This window comes from Solanum tuberosum, unplaced genomic scaffold (genome assembly GCF_000226075.1).
Source record: "Solanum tuberosum cultivar DM 1-3 516 R44 unplaced genomic scaffold, SolTub_3.0 scf00023, whole genome shotgun sequence".
In the NCBI taxonomy this organism is placed as follows: Eukaryota; Viridiplantae; Streptophyta; class Magnoliopsida; order Solanales; family Solanaceae; genus Solanum; species Solanum tuberosum.
The window spans coordinates 2,275,103-2,294,484 of record NW_006238949.1 but is presented as its reverse complement, the minus strand read 5'-3'; positions in this window follow the sequence as shown (position 1 = coordinate 2,294,484).

Sequence of the window (19,382 nt, the reverse complement as noted above, 5' to 3'; positions counted from 1 at the left end):
AATTCACACATAGAGAATTTAGCAAACACGTATCCATGTTTGAGAGTTTGGAGGACTATTCTCAGATGATTAGCATGATACTCCTCACTCCTCGAATAAATTAGTATGTGATCAATAAATAAGATAACAAGCATGTCAAAATATGACTTACACATTCGGTTCATAAGATTTATGAATGACGTTGCAGAAGCATTAGTCAAACCAAAAGAAATAACAACAAACTCATTATGACCATAATGGGTCAAAAATGTTGTCTTCGGGATGTAACTTTCTCTTACTTTCAACTGCTGATAGCTGCATCTGAGGTCTATCTTAGAAAATCAAGTGGCACCCTAAAGTTGAACGAAAAGATCATCAGTTCTCGAAAGGGGATATTTACTCTTTGTAGTGACCTTTTACGACTAGATGTAATGGATACACATCCTAAGAGAACCATCTTTATTCCACACAAATAAGAACAAAGCAACTCAAGGTGAGACACTAGGTCGAATGAAACCTTTTTCAAGAAGTTCTTTCAACTGCTCTTTTAAGTCTTTTAAACCAGCTGGATCCATTCTATATATGGAATAGAGATAGGTGAAGTATCAGTATGAATATCTATGTCAAAGTCTATATCTTGGGAAGGACGGACTCTAGGAAGATCATCTGGAAAGACCTCTGGAAACTCACTCACAATTGGAAGTGACTGAATAGGTGGTGTCTCAACATTAGATTCTTTAACTAGGAGTAAGTGATAGAATCACCCCTTAGAGACAAACTTTTTGGCCTTAAGGTATGAAATGAAATGACCCTTAGGCACTACTGAACTGATCTTCTAATATAAAACTTCTTCATTAGGAAACTGAAACTTTACTACTTGTGCTCTACAATCTACTGGGCTTAACAAGCTTGAAGCCACTCCATACCTAGAATAACATCAAAGTCCATCATGTCTAGCTAGACTGAGTCAGCTATTGCATCGTTGTGATTGAAAGAGATGGTACCATCACGATAAACACTCTCTGCTACAATACACTCACCAACAGGTGTGGAAGCACAGAAGGGGTCAAGAAGTCGTTAATGAAGAATATCGAACCTCATACTACATACGGAGTCACAAAGGATAGACTCGCACCTTGATCAAGTAATGCATTAACATCAAAGTAAAGACTTAGATCATACCAAAGAAAAGATATGGTAAATTTTCCTACTCTTGGCGACTTGTTATAAAGTTTTGACGGTTTGCTCCTATGCTTGTTCTTGAAGTAGCTCCTCTCTGAGTAGCTTTATCTGCAAGAGACATTGAAGGCGATTGGGCTTTGTTTCCCCCATTACCCTGCTTGTTCTGAGAACACTCTCTCATGAAGTGACCTGTTTGTCCATACTTGAAGTATCTATTGGAACCATCACAACATGCTCCTGAGTGGTTTCTACAACACTTAGCACATGTAGGGATCTAATTAGCCCCTTGCGCCACACTGCGCTAAGACTGAGCAGGTCGAGCTCTGATGTTCTGGAAATTCTTGTTACTGAAATCATCGTTGTTCTTTGGTGAAGGTGCTAGTTGATTATGGGGCAAGTCCAGTTGACCTTTTCTGAAATAAGGACCGGTTAACATTTTTGGTCTTTTGTTGGCAGGACTCATATGTTGATTTCTTAGCCCTCTTACTGCAAACTCTTCCCTATCTTTCAGCTTATCTTCTTCTATTTACTGCACATAGATCATAATCTTCGCTATGTCCATGTCCCCTATTAACATAGATGCCTTACTTTCCTTACTTGACAAGCTAGATAACCCAGACACAAACAAGCTCATCATGCTTCTCATATCCACCACAATCTCCAGAGCATATAAGGATAGTTAGATGAACTTGAGGTTGTCCTTGTATAGAGTCTTGGTAACCTGTTTAAGATTCAGAAATTCTCTTACCTTAGATTCCCTCAGCTCACGGGGAAGGTAGCGCCTAAGAAAGGACTTTCAAAAAAATCCCAACTCATAAGTGGTGCCCCTTCAACCTTGCTCTTCTTCCATTGGTCGTACTAAATCCTAGTAACACCCTTGAGCTGGTATGATTCTAACTTCACACCCTCAACATCGGTAGCATGCAGAACTACAAACGCCTTCTTCAAATCCTCCACAAATTTCTTTGGATCCTTAGTAATGATTGAGCCTGTGAACTCTGGGGATTAATCCTCAAGAACTCACGGATCCGGGATGTATCAGCTACATCCTGAAAAACCACCCTTTGTTGTCTAGCTTGACTTGCGACCACTTGACTCAACATTCGTATAGCATCCTAGAACTCAGCATTGGTGACCTTTTCCTGAGGGGGTTGCACTTATTGTGCATTAGCAGCCTCTGGACCATGCCTGTTAACATTCCTTCTAGCAGGACGTCCTCAAATAGCTCTTCGTGGAGGTATAATCTTAAAAGATATGCGCAAGCACGAATTAGAAGGACACTTTGTTAGAGTTGAACTGTACTGCACGTAAATGATTAAGAATGAACTGAAATGTTTCCTAAATGTAATAGCCTCCTAATTATAGATGTGGCTCGCTTCACATCGATAACAAGGACTCTACAGACAAGGCTTCATAGACATCCTAAGACTCTTGAACTTTGTGCTCTGATACCGAGTTTGTCACGCCTCGAGCCTACGCCCTCGACGTGTCCAACACTCGAGAACCATCGTTGGTCACCAAGCGAACCCTTGGCCTGGCCCACTACTCACCGAAAGACTTACTTGACAAAACAAAAACTTCAATTGTAATGATCAACTCAGAAGTCTCAACAATAGATAAACTCAGACATGTCTGGAAATGCTTAATTAAATATAAATTATTGAATCCAAGTCTGAAAACATCACAAGGGAAATAGTGAAAGCCTAAACTACTACTCTCTATGAAGCCTTTAACTACTATGATAAAGGTCGGGATAAGACCCACGACATCTTAACAAAATTAAAATATAAATGTGTAACCCTCCGGAAAGCAAGGAGGCTCACCATAGCTAAGTAGATTGCAAATGGTTCCAATGAAGCACTTGTTGATGACCCTGAACATGTGTATCTGCATCATAAAAAGATGTAGGTGGAATATCGTGTCATGCCCCGAGCCTACACCCTGGATGGGACTGGCACTCAAGAACTATTGCTAGCCCCAAGCAAACCCTTACCCTGACTTACTACTCAGCAGAAGGCTTTACTCAACAAAGATAAATCCATGTAATAAACTAGAATGTTGTAAAGGAAACATTCAACTAGCCAATAAGGCAAACTCATGTCTCAACATAACAGAATGAAAATGTAAAGACAAATAAACTAACTAGGTGTCTATGAAGCCTTCATACAAGACCCCTGATCATACTAAAACCTTAAAATACTAAACCAATGTAAATAGGCATCCTCCGGAAAGCAAGAAGGCTCACCAAATGACTCTGAATGCTCAACTGGATCAATGAGGTGCTGGATGTTGATCCTGATTAATTGTATCTACATCATAAAATGATGCATGCCAAATGACATCAGTTCATTGAATGTACGAGCATGCGAGGGGAAAACTAAACATCACATAAGCTTGAAATGAATTCTAAAAGAAACACTTACCTCAGCTTTACTCGACTCATGGATACTTAACTTAATGCAGAAATAAACAACAGTAGAGATGTAGTTTATATAAAGCATTTAAACAGTAAATAGCAACTCAATGTATTGGAGAAATACAATAACATCTCAATTATATATATATATCATAAAGTAATATAATTCTATGGGAGTTTCTCTAACTGACAACAATCACTATGAGCTATGTGATGATACAACGTCTCGCCCACGCTGCCAGAACTGTCCTATCACTTGTCGGGACATAGAACGCCTCAACTAAGTGGATCCACTAATCTATGCTAAAAAGCATTAGGCAATCATCTAAAAACTATGACCCTTTCTACCCATGTTGGCTACATGGTTTATGGAGACTTGAGTTATTATAAACTCGTCCCCATATCGGCGCCTAATACTACTCCCAAAATACTTAGCTCAGATGTATAAAAACATAACTCTTTCTCTGTGGTTTGAGATTATTACTCAAAACCTTATCTCTTAAAAGTGATTGAACTGAAAACTACTCATGAAAAGTTATTTGGAAATCGGTGTTTCCTCTCATCTTAAATGTAAAAACATTACTATTTGGGAATACATAGTCCCCATATAACTTTTTAAAGAAACTAACTCGGCTCTACTCTTTCTCAATCTCAATGCTTAAGTCTTAAAACAAGTTTAAAAGATTTGTAAAAGACTTCTTAAAATGACTTGAAGAACCCTCAAGGCTTGACTCTAAATTCTAACTTGAATTTTATTTATGAATTCAAGGTTGTGATTTCTGATAGGAAAGATCTCATGATGATTAGGACTATTTTTAGATAGTTAAACATGAGAAACAATCAAAAATTCACTGTTTGGAAGCAAGTTTGTTGTGCGGAGATGCATTTTAATATTTGGTCCCAAAATAAATTTTGAGGAAGAAGGAACTGGGGCCTCTCCGCGACGCAGAGAGAAAAGTTTCAATCCTGAGGAATAGGTCCGCATCGCGAACCTGGTACCCAGATTTGCCTGACTTTTTCCTTCTTCGTTTTCTAACCCTAATGCATCTAAATTCAATTCTTCTTCTCAATTCCTCTTTAAATTCAAATACCTAGAATATGCACACAAGAATCTATTCATAAATGACTCTAAAATCTACACGATTTACATAAGAACTAAACAATTCCAACTTAACTAAAGAACGAAAGCCAATATTCAAGAACACAATTCAAAATCATCAACTTTCAACTTTCTAGATCGAATTTCACTGAAATAAACATGATTGGTGCGTGGGTGAACGAACCCGATGCTATGAAAGTCTCATATACTTGTTTAAGTAACAACCCTTGGCGAAACGACTTCGATTCCACAAGAGATATCCAAGAACGCCTTGACTTTTCTTCTCTTTTCTCCTCTTTTCTCTTCTCTCAAAGCCCTAGCGTAATTCTGAATTGCGTAAACTAAACTAACTCAGTTTAGACCCCAAAAAAATTCTGAAAAATGGAATAAATTAATTGGGTAATGAAAAGACCAAAATACCGCTCTAAAATTCGGTTGACTTAACTTATCCAAACAACCCGACTTCAAACGGGCATATCTCCCTCATTCAAACTCAAAAATTAGCAAACTTGGTGGCATTGGAAAGATAATTCAATGACCTATCATTTGAAATCTTGTAGACCACATAACTCATCTTGTACCAGGATTTATTATTGTTTGAAGGTTACCCAAAACTCATACTTAACATACTTGCCATGTTTCAGATTTTTATTCTTTCCAAAAATGGTTCTTTCTAATTCTAGCTCTTTCAAATACCGGCGTGTTCCAATATATTCCCCTTGAGAACATTCATCCTCGAATGAGATTACTATTAGTAGACTACGGGTGTAACATCTAACATTCAGCTCACACACCCAACAAACAAATCTAACCAATTGAGTATATCAATTTGATAGTACTAAGAAGAGTATTAGTACCTTGATGTGGAAAGTCTATGGACTCAAAGAGATGTGGATATCTCTTCCTCATGTCCTCCTTTGTTTCCCATGTAGATTCCTCAACAAACTGATTTCTCCACAGAACTTTGACTGATGCTACTTCCTTGGTCCTCAACTTGCAAACTTGGCGATCTAAGATTTGAACAGGAATCTCCTCATAAGATAAGTTATCCCTAATACCAGTATCTTCAGTAGGTATGATAAGTGAAGGATCAACCATAGACTTCTTCAACATTGAAACATGAAATACCGAATGAACCGCTGCTAACTCTTGTGGTAGCTCCAACTCATAAGCTACGTTACCGATCCTTTTGGATATTCTGTAAGGACCAATATACTGGGGACTAATCTTCCCCTTCTTACCAAATCTAATAACACCCTTCATAGGTAAAACTTTCAAGTATACCCAATCATCTACTTCAAACTCTAAATCCCTTCTCCTTACATCGGTGTAGGATTTCTGATGACTCTTCGCTGGTTTTAACCTCTGTTGAATAACTTTCACTTTCTCCATATCTTGATGAACTAAGTCTGGTCCTATCAACCCAGCTTCACCAACTTCAAACCATCCAATAGGAGATACGCATCTTCTCCCATAAAGAGCTTCATACGAAGCCATATGGATGCTAGAATGATAACTATTGTTATACGAAAACTCATTGAGAGGTAGGTGATCATCCCAATTACCTTTGAAATCAATCACACAAGTCCTCAACATATCTTGTTAAGTCTGAATAGTGCGCTCCGCTTGACTATCTGTCTAACGATGAAAAGCAGTACTCAAGTTCACCTTCGAACCCAAACCTTTCTGGAAAGACTTCCAGAATTGTGTAGTAAATTGTGCACCTCTATCTGAAATAAATGAAACTAGAACTCCATGAAGTCTAACTACCTCTTGAAGATACAATTTGGCATAATCCTCTGCTGAATTAGTAGTTTTTACCAGCAAAAAGTGGGCTAATTTTGTTATTCGATCTACAATAACCCAAATAAAATCATGTTGCTTGCGAGACCGAGGTAAGCCAGTAATAAAATCCATATTGATCATCTCCCACTTCTATTCCGAAATCTCAATATTCTGAGCCATACCACCCGGCCTTTGATGCTCTACCTTGAGTTGTTGGCAATTTGGGCACTTAGCAACAAACTCTGCAGTACCCTTCTTTATAATACTCCACCAATAAACCTCTTATAAATCATGATACATCTTTGTGAAACGTGGATGGATAGAATATCTGGAGCTATGAGCTTCTTCCATGATCCTCTTTTGGAGTTCATCCACCCTTGGCTCACACAATCTACCTTGATATCTCAAAATACTATCTCCCCCTTGTTCAAAAGCCATCACTTTTTGCTTCTGAACATTTGCCTTCAATTCAAGAAAAATTGGATCTTGGTCTTGCTTCTCTTTAACTTCAGACACGAATGATGATTCAACCCTATTCATCACCACCACTCCTTGTTCATTTGAATCCATTAATCGAACTCCTAATCGGGAAAGTCTATGCATATGTTTTGTTAACTCTTTCTTGTCCTCAAAATGGGCAGTCATACAATAGACAATCTACTCGGGCATCAGTAACAACATTAGCCTTACCAGGGTAATAGAGAATACTCATGTCATAATCCTTGAGTAACTCTAACCACCTTCTCTTTCTGAGTCTAAGCTCTTTCTGACTAAACACATACTGAAGACTCTTGTGATCTGTGAACACATCTACATGAACACCATAAAGATAGTAATGCCATATTTTCAAAGCAAACACTACGGCAACGAACTCTAGATCATGGGTTGGGTACTTCTTCTCGTGAACTTTCAGTTATCCGAAGGCAACGTAGGCTCTGGGTCAGGTGTGGTACATTTGGGTACTTTTTAGTGTCTTTCTGCCCTCCTTGACATTACATTGGCCTTTTACCTCTTTTCGACCTATTTTTGACATCCTTCCTTTTTACCTTCTTTCCCTTGATTCTTTTCACCATGGATGTGACTTTTGACTTTGTAGCTCTTATTTTTCACTTTATTTTTCAGCACTTTTATCTATCATCTTTCTGCTTCTTTGGCACAAAGTGACATCCTCTTCTATCTTCTCTTTTCCTCTTTTCGACACACAACTCTTTTCATACCCTTTTTTTTCGGTTTTCTCTTTCATAGCCACTCTCAACTTATGGATTTTCCATTAGTTGAGGTGCACAATATCCGATGTCATACCAGGGCCAAGATTGAGGTCACTTTTAGCATTAGCCACCCTCAACTTAGGCTTTTGGCCTAGGTCAAGGTGCACATGTACAAGGAGGGACCGGGGCCAAACACTTATTTTTAGGGAAGGTGAGTTAGGTGAATCAAAAGAAATGGTCAATTTTAGGCTCAAATATTTGGATCTAAGGGAACATTGATTTCATTTGGTTGGATTCTTTTGGGCTTATGTGGACTAATTTGAACGTGGGCCTATTATCACTTCCCAATTTCTAGGCTATATCATCTTAGCAGGACCAACGGGGCAACTTCTAGATTCGCACAAACTATCTGAACAATCAACTTTTCCTCACACACTCTTGGCACATTGTTTCATCATCAGATTATCAGATTACCGAATTCAAGTTTTAGCTTAAGACATCAGATCAAATTGGTTGTTTATCATGTCATACTCAGAGCCAACACATTCAACTTATTCTAGCCTACTACAGATTTTAGCACATATCACAGATTTTGGACGGGTATCATTTTTCTTTCTTAATCATGCCATCATGCTTTATTCTTTCTCATGCTTCTACACATACAATCCTAACGCATGCCGGTTAAACGAAAATTAAAAATAGTCTCTTGGGGAAAAAGAACACAGGCAAGAAAACCCCAAAAGAGAATTATGAGTTGGGTTACTCAGACTTCACCCTATCACTCATATTACATTGACCCCATCCCCAACAAAATAGAGTGCAATTGTCCCCAATGCACAAAAGGTAAAGAATAAAGGATCGGGTCAAGGAAACCTGTGGCGCATAGTGCCGATGACTTATCAACAAGCGGGTGGCTCCAGTTTCCCGGAGCCAGCTGGATCAACAATCGGGTCACCCTCAGTAGTGCCTGCACCAACAGTCTCAGAACCCTTAGTAGTCCTAACATCTACTCTCACCGCACCATCAGTGGTACTCACACTGCTAGAGGTACCAACACTAAATTCTCTAATCCTCTACTACCGTAACTCCTCATCAATGATAGATGCCCTCTGAGCCACCTCAGTCTCTTGGCGCCTCTTGCTAACTCTCCCGGCCTCAGTATAATCAGAAGCCCGACTGGAGCGGGGCCGCTTCCCAGTATGAAGGGAAAAAGTAGGAGATTGCATCTCATCCCCGAATAGAGCATCGAACACCATATTATTAACCGGTGTTGTGGGGGCCGACTCCGGCTCAGTCTCTGGTGGAGTTAGGAGGGTGTCCAGATCAGCCTGGAGACTAGCTAACTCTATCTGAAAAGTAGAGACATATGTGGTGGGGGCTGGTCGCTCCAAGACATGCAGCTCAAATGCATCAAGGCGCTAGTGAACGGTTTGAACCTTTCGGTCCATCATCTGCTCCATCCGCTGCTCAACCCTAGTCACGGACTCCTCAATCACACACTGCATCCACGGCCTCACAAGTTGAAGTAGGGTAGCCATATGAGCCTCCAACTTTTGGAATCAAGCTAAGGGTACGGCAATAGACCCTGAAAAAGGGGTGGCTCTGGAGGAGCTAGGGACCTGACTAGCGGCCGGAGAGTGGGAAGACGGGGCATCTTCAGTAGTTGCTGGAGGGGCAGCTCCTCACCCTTCATCTTCTCCACATCATCAACTTGTGGCTCTTTGGGTGGTGTCACCACATTGGCCTCATCTTGGATCAGGCTTATATCCAAGGTCTTGGTCTCCTGGATCAATTTGTCACAATGCCAAAACAGCACTCAAGAATCCCTGCATAGCTGAAAAATGAGGCATGGGAAAGGGTAAGTGGTGGAGGCCTTAAAGGCTCTCTCGTGTATCTCTGCAATCAACATGCGGGTAAAATCCATCTTAATCCTTGCAACTAAGGCTGCAGCCATGACTGCATGGTCCCACGTAAGAACATTGTTTTCTTGCATAGGAGACAACATGTTTTGCACCATTAGCTAGAAGATTTTGGCCACAAAAGTCAAAGTAGCCTTCTTGATACCTGCACTCGGGGTGCTGACCCACTCAGCGCGCTCTCCATTTGTAGCCAAGTTACGGGCCAACAAATGCAATAAAGTCTCCCTCTTCTCTACATTCCTCTAAAATGGCCCGCTCGTCACGATGTCCCATCGATAATCAAACTCGGCCGTGTTGATTGCTAGAGTGTAGCCCAGGCCATAGAGGAATTGGCAGATAGTAGCCTTCGATATATCAACTGAGAACCCACTAACTAGTGTAGCCTTCAATGGAGGTTGGGCAGCGTGCTTGGCCCATTTTTCAATGAAACCTCGGAGGGTGGCTCGTAGGAAGCATAGAACTCCCTCACGATCTCCTCATTGTAAGACCCTGGTCTACGAGCCATCCACCCACACATGTGCCTTTGGAAGAGTACATGGATGCCAGACATACTATGAAGGTTGCCTGTGAGAGCCCGGCAGCGGCACCAAAATTTGATACTCTCAAATTACACCTCTCTAAAGAAGTATAAGTGATCGTTATCAAGTAAAGAACCCAACTTGTAGGTTGGGGTCGATCCCACATGTAATATGGTTTAGACTTATTATATTTGTTTAGTCAACATATTTCTGAGACAAGTAAGTAAAGGGGGGGGGGGGGTTTCGTAACAAATAACTGATTGTTGTTTAGAGAGCAAGTGAGCAAGATTCGAACTGTAGTTGTTATCAATGAGAGAAAGAAACTAGGGTGTATGTGTTCCCCATATGCTCATATCGCGGTAGTCCTAGTAATAGTAATCCTTTCCTAGTGTATCACATGCATAGTGGTAAGTTATGTATCCCTAAGTGCTTGGTCCACCAAATAAAGAATTTCACCCTGCACCTTGGTCCAGCTACGTGTGTATAATTTACAACCCTTACCTTTACCTCATATTAGACATCACATCAATATATGGCTTAGTTTTCACCCTCCCACTAATTTACATTAGACTATTAGATAGTATCACACAAAATCTATGGTGATAATTCTTTTATTATTAACTACCTCCTTGGTCTGGCAAGGAGCAACAAGGCGAGTTCTAACGTTGCCCACCGTTAAAAAGACTTCTAAATGAAAGAATTATCAATGCATGCAAAAACACTATTCGTGAATTACTTAGTAACTATTCATACTTTGTTAATCACTTATGGTTCCCACCACCCTAGTTGTGGATTTAGTTACCTATGCTAGCAAGAACACAATTCATATTGTTACAAGAAAAATTCATGAACTTACGTAATGAGCAGGAGAAACCCATAATCTCCAATTGAAATTCAAAGCAAGAATCTTTATAAACCGAAATTAGGAAATCAAATTGCTAGAGTTTGCAAGTTAATTCCCAAAAACTAAAAGTTAACAGAAATGTCTAACTCCCAAAAACGAGGTTTACATGCCCTATTTATAGAAAAACATGTCCAAACATGCCCTATTTTACCCTTCTTCCTTTAATCGAACCAGATTCTAGCGACACCTTTCAGTTGGTATGCAGCTAATTCCACTCTCTCAGTATCAATAAAATGTATAATCCCAAAAAACTTTTTAAGCTCTTTAACAAAGTTTTCTGGATCCTCAGTGATACTTTAACCAGTGAAGCTTGGAGGATTAATCCTTAAGAACTCTCGGATTCTAGACGTATTAGCCACCTCTTGTCGAGCCCCTCTTTGTTTCCCAACTTGGTTGGTCACAGCTTGACTTAGTATTCAGATAGCTTCCCGAAATTCAGCATTAGTGATCTCTCCTTGGGGTTGCACTTTTGGTGCATTAGGTACCCTTTATTCCTCAATGTTTCTCCTAGCAGGACGACCTCGAACAACTCTTCGTGGAGGTACGATCTGAAAGATGCACACAAGCACGAGTTGGAAAGTAACTTTATAGAGATTAACTATATCGCACGAAATGAATATTAAAGAAGTGAGATAGTTCCTAAATGTTGCAACCTCCTAATTATAGATGTGGCGCGCTTCACACCGATAACTACGACTCTACAAACACGGCTTCATAGACTCCCTAGGACTCTAGAATAACTTGGCTCTGATAACAAGTTTGTCACACCCCGAGCCCACACCCTGGGCAGGACTAACACTCAAGAACCATTGCTGGCCCCAAGAGAATCCTTGGCCTAGCATACTACTCAGCGGAAGGCTTTTCTCAACGAAGATAAATCCATGTAATAAACTAGAATGTTGTCAAGGAAATATTTAACTGTCCAATATGGCAAACTTAAGCCTCAACAGAACAACATGAAAATGTAAAGAGAAATGAACTAACTAACTTTCTATGAAGCCTCTAAATAGTGAGGAATGTTGGGAAAAGACCCCCGATCATCCTAATAACTGAAAATACTAAAGAAATGTAAATAGGGATCCTCTAGAAAGCAAGGAGGCTCACCAAACGACTCTAAATGCTCAATTGGATAAACGATGCGCTGGATGCTGATCCTGATTACCTGTAGCTGCATCATAAAATGAAGCTAGCCAAATAAAATCAGTACATTGAATGTACGAGCATGCGAGAGTAAAACTAAACATGACATAAACTTGAAATTAATTCTAAAAGAAACACTTACCTCAGCTTTACTTAACTCATGGATACTTAACTTAATGCAGAAATAAACAACAGTAGAGATGCAGTTTATAAAAATAATTTAAATAGTATGTAGCACTCAATGTATTGGAGAAATACAACAACAACTCAATTAATATATATAATAAAGTAATATAATTTTGTGGGAGTTTCTCTAACCGACAACCATCACTATGAGCTATGTAATGATACATCGTGTCACCCATGCTGCCAGAGGTGTCCTATAACTTACCGAGATATAGAATGCCTCAACTAAGTGGATCCACTAGTCTATGCTAAAAATCATTAAGGAATCATCTAAAAAGTATGACCCTTTCTACCCACGTTGGCTACATGGTTTATGGAGACTTGAGTTTTTATGAACTCGTCCCCGTATCGGTGCTCAATACTACTCCGAAAATACTTATCTCATATGTTTAAAAACATAACTCTTTCTATGTGGTTTGAGATTATTACTTTAAAACATTTCTCTTAAAAAAGATTAAACTCAAAACTACTCATGAAAACTCATTCGGAAATCATTGTTTCCTCTCATCTTAAATGTGAAAACATTTACTCTTTGGGAATACATAGTCCCCATATAACTTTTTAAAGAAATGAACTCGGCTCTACTCTATCTCAATGTCAATGCTTAAGTCTTAAAACAAGTTTGAAGGATGTGTAAAAGACTTCTTTAAATGACTCGAAGAACACTCTAGGCTTGACTCTCAACTGTACCTTGATTTATTTTATGAATTTAGGATTGTGATTTGTGTTAGGAAATATCTCGTGATGTTTAGGAGTGTTTTTAAATAGTTAAACATAAGAAACAATCTAGAAATCACTGTCGGGAAGAAAGTTTGCGACGCGGATCTGCATTTTAATATTCGGTCGTGAAATAAATTTTGAGGCAGAAGGGTCCACGATCTCTCTGTTACGCGGAGAGAAAAGATCCAATCCTATGGAACAGATTTGCGACACGGACCTAGTACCCAGATTTTCTTGACTTTTTCCTTCTTCATTTTCTAAACCCAATTCACCTAAATTCGATTCTTCTTCTCAATTCCTCTTTAGATTCAGATACCCAGTATAGGTACACACAAATCTACTCATAAACAACTCTAAAATCTACACAATTTCCTCAACATCTCAACAATCCCAACTTAAATCAAGAACGAAAGCCAATATTCAAGAACACAATTCAAAGTTATCAACTTTCAACTTTCAAGAACGAATTTCACTGAAATAAACATGATTCGCTTGTGGGTGAACGAACCCGACAATATGAAAGTCTCACATACCTATTTAGGGATCAACCCTTGGCAAAACGACTTTGATTCCATAAGAAATCTCCAAGAACGCCTTGACTTTCCTCCTTTTTTCCCCCTCTTTTCTCTTCTCTCAAATCCCTAGCGTAATTGTTTATTGCTTACTAAAAGGACCAAAATACCCCTCTAAAATCTAGTTGACTTTCCTTATCCAGATAGCCCGACTTCAAACAGGCATATCTCCCTCATACAAACTCAAAAATTAGCAAACTCGGTGGAATCGGAAAGATAATTCAAAGGCCTTTCATTTGATATCTTGTAGCCCACCTAACTCATCATGTATCAGGAGTTATGGTTGTTTGAAGTTGACCCAAAAACTCATACTTAACATACTTGCCAAATTTCAAATTTTTTCATTCCAAAAATGGTTCTTCCTAATTCTATCTCTTTCAAATAGCGGGGTGTTACATGTCGTTAGTACATTGAATGTACGAGCATGTAAGGGGGAACACTAAAAGCAATAACTAACTGAAATAACAAGGCTGGAAGGAATACTTATCTCATATGAACTCAATACAAAGCAACAATGATAGATGCATTATTTAAAACATTATAAAACAAGAGATAAAACTAAATGATGTATAAAAATACAATAACATACTCTTTACTTTTATTTTGGAGATTCTCTAACTGACAACCATCACTATGAGCTACGTGATGATACAATGTGTTTCCTAAGCTACCAGAACTATATTATACCTTGTCGGGGTATAAAACACCTCCACTCAGTGGATCCACTAAGCTAGGTATAAAAGCAATAAAGAATCATCTAAAAAGTATGATCGTTTAACCATGTTGGCATACATAGTTTATGAGGATTTTTAGTTGTTAAACTCATTCCCATATTGATGCTCAATAATACTCCCAATAATATGTAACTCATGCTTCAATTTGAAAAACATAACTTTTTCTCAATTTAAGGTAATTACTCAAAAGATCCTCTTAAAAGTGGTAATACTCTGAAACTTCTTAGAACTTGTAAAATCGTATAGATATCGATGTTTCTCTCTTTGAAAATGTGAAAGTGTTACGTTTGGGAATACATAGTTCCCTTAAACCCATTTGAAACATGAAACACAACTCTCCTGATTCTCATACTCACTTACTAAAAAGTTAGCTCAAATCCTTAGTTGAATGCAAATGATTCTCAAATTTTCACTCAAAAGGATCGTTTGAACTTTCCTTTTAACTTTACTTTAATTTGAAATGTAAATTTAGATATTTGATTAGGATATGTAGGGTCTCTATAGGAGTAATGAAGACTTTAAGAGTTAATATCTAGAAGAGAACGAAGACACGATTTAAAAGAATGCATACATGATGAAGGACGGAGAAAAAAAGGGCCAGGCGACCCTGGCGCATCAATGTCGTGCCGTGCCATCCCCAAGAGTATTGGGGTTGTTTTGAGGATATCACGACCCAGAGGGTACCCCCTTGATGTGACAAGCCATATAGAACACCGAAGGACTCCATACAAGCTACTTAGCTTTCTTAACATAAGAAATAGAACAATAAAATAAACACATTTCAAGTTTTAAAAGTTTTTCATAAAAGAAAGTGGAAGTCTAGACGTGTCTCAATATAGCCATTTATTACAATACTTGAATGAAATAGGACCTAGCCCATACAACATGCCCGAAAAGTGAAAGTACATAAGAGAAACTAAAGACAAGAAATCCATTCTCAAAACCATGAGGACTCACCAAGCTCGGGAAATAAGCAAATTCAAGCTCTAGCCACAAGTATGATCACCTCTAGTGCTGGACCCTACACTTGGGAAAAATGTAGGAGAAGTAGGGGTTAGCACCAAAATGCGCTAAGTATGGTAGCCATGCATAAAACATTTAAAAATATGCAAAATGAGACATTTTATTTGAAAGCATGCAATTTGTCAAGTTTGAACATCATATAAGACATTAGAAGTCATAAGTCATAACCATGGACAACATACATCAATATCATCTTTCAAACCTTTGAACTAATATACAAAGCCTCTTGAGTAACCATAGTTCATTATTCATGTTGTTATTGTGGGAAGAATAGCCTTAATCGACACAGATACCATGTGAGCTAAAACATGATCACCCGGTATCTCCCACACCAAAAAGGGTTGTTATACTTGCCTAAGGTAGAACCATGAACTCTTAGCTTAGGTAGATCCACTAGCTAGATAATCTATAGGGGCACATAGTTTATGGGATACATAAATTGCTACTAGAAACTCGAACTCAACTAACGTAGAAAGTTTACATCTCATGAGACATGCATGGGAAGCCGAGACTCAACTAACATAAAAGACTTCCATCTCATTTCAATATCCTCTCGGTGCTAAGGATAATTTATGTGGAATACTTATTAAGTCTTACTTAACTAATGTCTTATGGAAGGATGTCCTTGACAATCAATCCAAGTTAGTTCATTAGGATAGCTCTTATTCATTTATTCAATTAGGGGAGAATAGCCTTTCAATCTTAGAACCCTTTCTATGTCAGAAAGACTTTCACATCATGGTTCTAAGTGTTTCATGAGAATGGCATTTCAACAACACAACAACACAATCAACATTGGCACTTTACTCTCAAAGCACCCTTAAAGCATTTACATCTATTTCAAAAGATCATGCATAAACTCACACTTTACCCTTCCGAGGTTCAAAGCCATTATCAATAACCAAATCTAGAATTTAAGCATTATATATGGATTTCATCATAACTTCATGTAATTCTATGAATTCATACTTTAGATCATAAAAACTCCTCTTTCACAATCAACAACCCAACTTAGGATATCACAATTTGGAGAAATATGGGGGTTTGCATAGGTTCATAAGGGAAACATAATAAAAGCATTGTATATCATCAATTTATGAATATTTATGCATAATTAAACCACTAAAATCAGTAAATTAAAGAACCCATGGTGAATGAAGAAAACCCTAGCTATTTGGGGTAATTCTACCAGTTGAAATTGAAGATTTTAAGAGGGCTCCATGGGTGCAAGCTACCCATTTATGAAAACCACCATACCTTAATAAAAATTCCCAAAGAAATTGATTTGGAAAAGCCTTCTCTTGAAACCCTAGTTGATTCACCTTCTTCTTCTTCTTTGAGTTTTCTAGAGAGAGAATTTTTAGAGAGGATAAATTTTGGGAATTGATTTGAGTTTAAGAAATAATGAATTGAATGACATAATTTAGGGGTTTAAAATCTTTTTATTGGTGGTCTAAATTAGTCTAAAACAACACTACTTAATCTTAATAAAAAACGGAAAGATCCCAAAATACCCATAAGTTTAACCACTAAAACTGCTCCAGGCATAAACCATGAGACCACGCTGACGGGCCGTGGTTTGACCCACGATCCTTGCTGGTCAACCTTAGTTTGGAGACTGCAACTTTTGGCCATCCACTGGGCGTGGACTGACCAACAGGGCGTAGGTCCTGCCGTTGGTCACTGCCCATGCAGTTTTCTAGGGGTCCTCCACAAGGGCCCTTGGTTAGTTCTTGAGGAGTGGTACCTTGACATTCTAACACAAAACCCTCTATTTTATGTACGAGGAGTTACATTCACGACTCTAACCCTCACGTTAAGCTTTAGTTTAGCCTACTAGTTTCCAGAGTGTTACAATATCTCCTCCTTGGGAGCGCTCTTCCTCGAATGATGATCTAAACAACTTATGGAGGTAAAGACTCAAGACTAGCAGCCCATCATGCATGCACCATCAAAATAATGCACAATTCAAAGGAGGAAACATCAACTCCAACTCAAACATAATCAATGCATCATAAGGAAGTAGGAACTACATCTAACAACCTATTTTGCATGAAATTTGAACATTTTTCATGTTCTTAGGAGGAACTACCTTGTCCAAGATTTAAAGCATGCTCAACACAATCTCATGAAACCATTAGGCCATTTACTCAAGAAAAGCATATGCATATAAACCATGTTCATCAATTTATCTCATGAAGATAAATAGGCAACTCATAGTCAACACACAACAATATGATGAACATCAATCATAAAACTCATATTTTTTCTTAAACATAAGTTTTTTCATGAACATGCATAACATAAGGAAATCATGGAAACACATAAATCACACATGACTCCTAAACAAAAAAAACTCAAGAGGAAGTCATTACCTCAAGTTGGAATAGGAGAGGAAGGAAAAAGATGAGGATAGCGGGACTTCATGTGGGTCTCAGCCTCCCAAGTAGCTCCCTCAACTAAGTGATGCCTCCATAATACCTTCAGAGAGGCAACTTCGTTGTTTCTTAACCTCTTGACTTGCCGGTCTAAGATCTCAACTGGTACCTCTTCATAAGAAAGATTCTCTTTAATCTCTAAACCCTCTAAGGGAACTATGGTTGTTGGATCCCCCACACATTTCTTCAACACGGGATACACCAACACCAACTTATTTGGCAAACCTAACTCATATGCAACCTTGCCAACACGCCTCAAAAACTCAAACGGACCCACAAAACGAGGACTAAGTTTCCCCTTCATCCTAAACCTCATAACACCTTTCATGGGTGCGATCTTCAAATAAATCCATTCATGCGCATCGAATTCAATATCTCTCCTTCTAACATCGGCATAGGACTTTTGCTGACTTTGGGCCGTCCTTAACCTCTCTCTAATAACCCAAATCATCTCAATGGCCTCATGCACCAATTTTGAACTTAGGAGAGCAACTTCTCCCACTTTAAACTAACCTATAGGAGACCTACATCTCGTACCACAGAGAGCCTCAAAGGGAGCCATGTCGATACTCGAATGATAACTGTTATTATAAGAAAACTCAACTAACAAATATGGTCATCCCAATTGCCCTTAAAATCTATCACACATGCCCTAAGTATGTCTTCAAAGTCTGAATGGTGTGTTCCACTTGACCATCCGTTTGAGGGTGAAAAGTTGTGCTAAGCTTTACCTTGGTACCTAACCCTTTTTGGAAAGACTTCAAAAATATTGACGTAAATTGGGTACCTCGATCAGAAATTATAAACAAGGGTACTCCATGTAACCTACTATCTCTGTCAAATGCAACTTAGCTGACTCTTCCACCGAGTTGGACATCTTGATGGGAATGAAATAAGTGGACTTAGTCATCCGGTCCACTATTACCCATATCGAGTCATGTTGCCGCCGAGTATGTGGCAAGCCTACAATAAAATACATATTCACATCTTCCCACTTCCAAGTAGGAATAACAATATCTTGTGACAAGCCTCCCAGCCTTTGGTGTTGAACCTTCAGTTGTTGACAATTAGGACATTTGGCCACAAATGCCACAATATCTTTTTTCATCCCATTCCACGAATAGACTTCTCGTAGGTCATGAAACATCTTGGTGGCTCCCGGATGAATAGAATACCGAGAACTATGGTCTTCTTCTAAAATTTGCTACCTCAAGCCATATACATTTGGGACACATTACATACCTTGATACCTTAGTACCCCATCTCCCCCTTGGGAGAAAGCCTCAACGTACTTCTTAAGTACCGCCTCTTTCAACTCAACCAAGATAGGATCAAGACTTTGCTTAGACCTCACATCCATCACAAAGGACGATTCAGAACCATATGGACCATGACACCACCCATGGTGGAATCCACTAGTCGAACACCTAGTCGGGCCAAATTATGAACATCACGAACCAATTCTTTCTCTTTCTTCATCTACATGAGGCACACTGCCCATTGACAATCTACTAACAGCATCCTCTACCACATTAGCTTTACTTGGGTGATAAAGGACA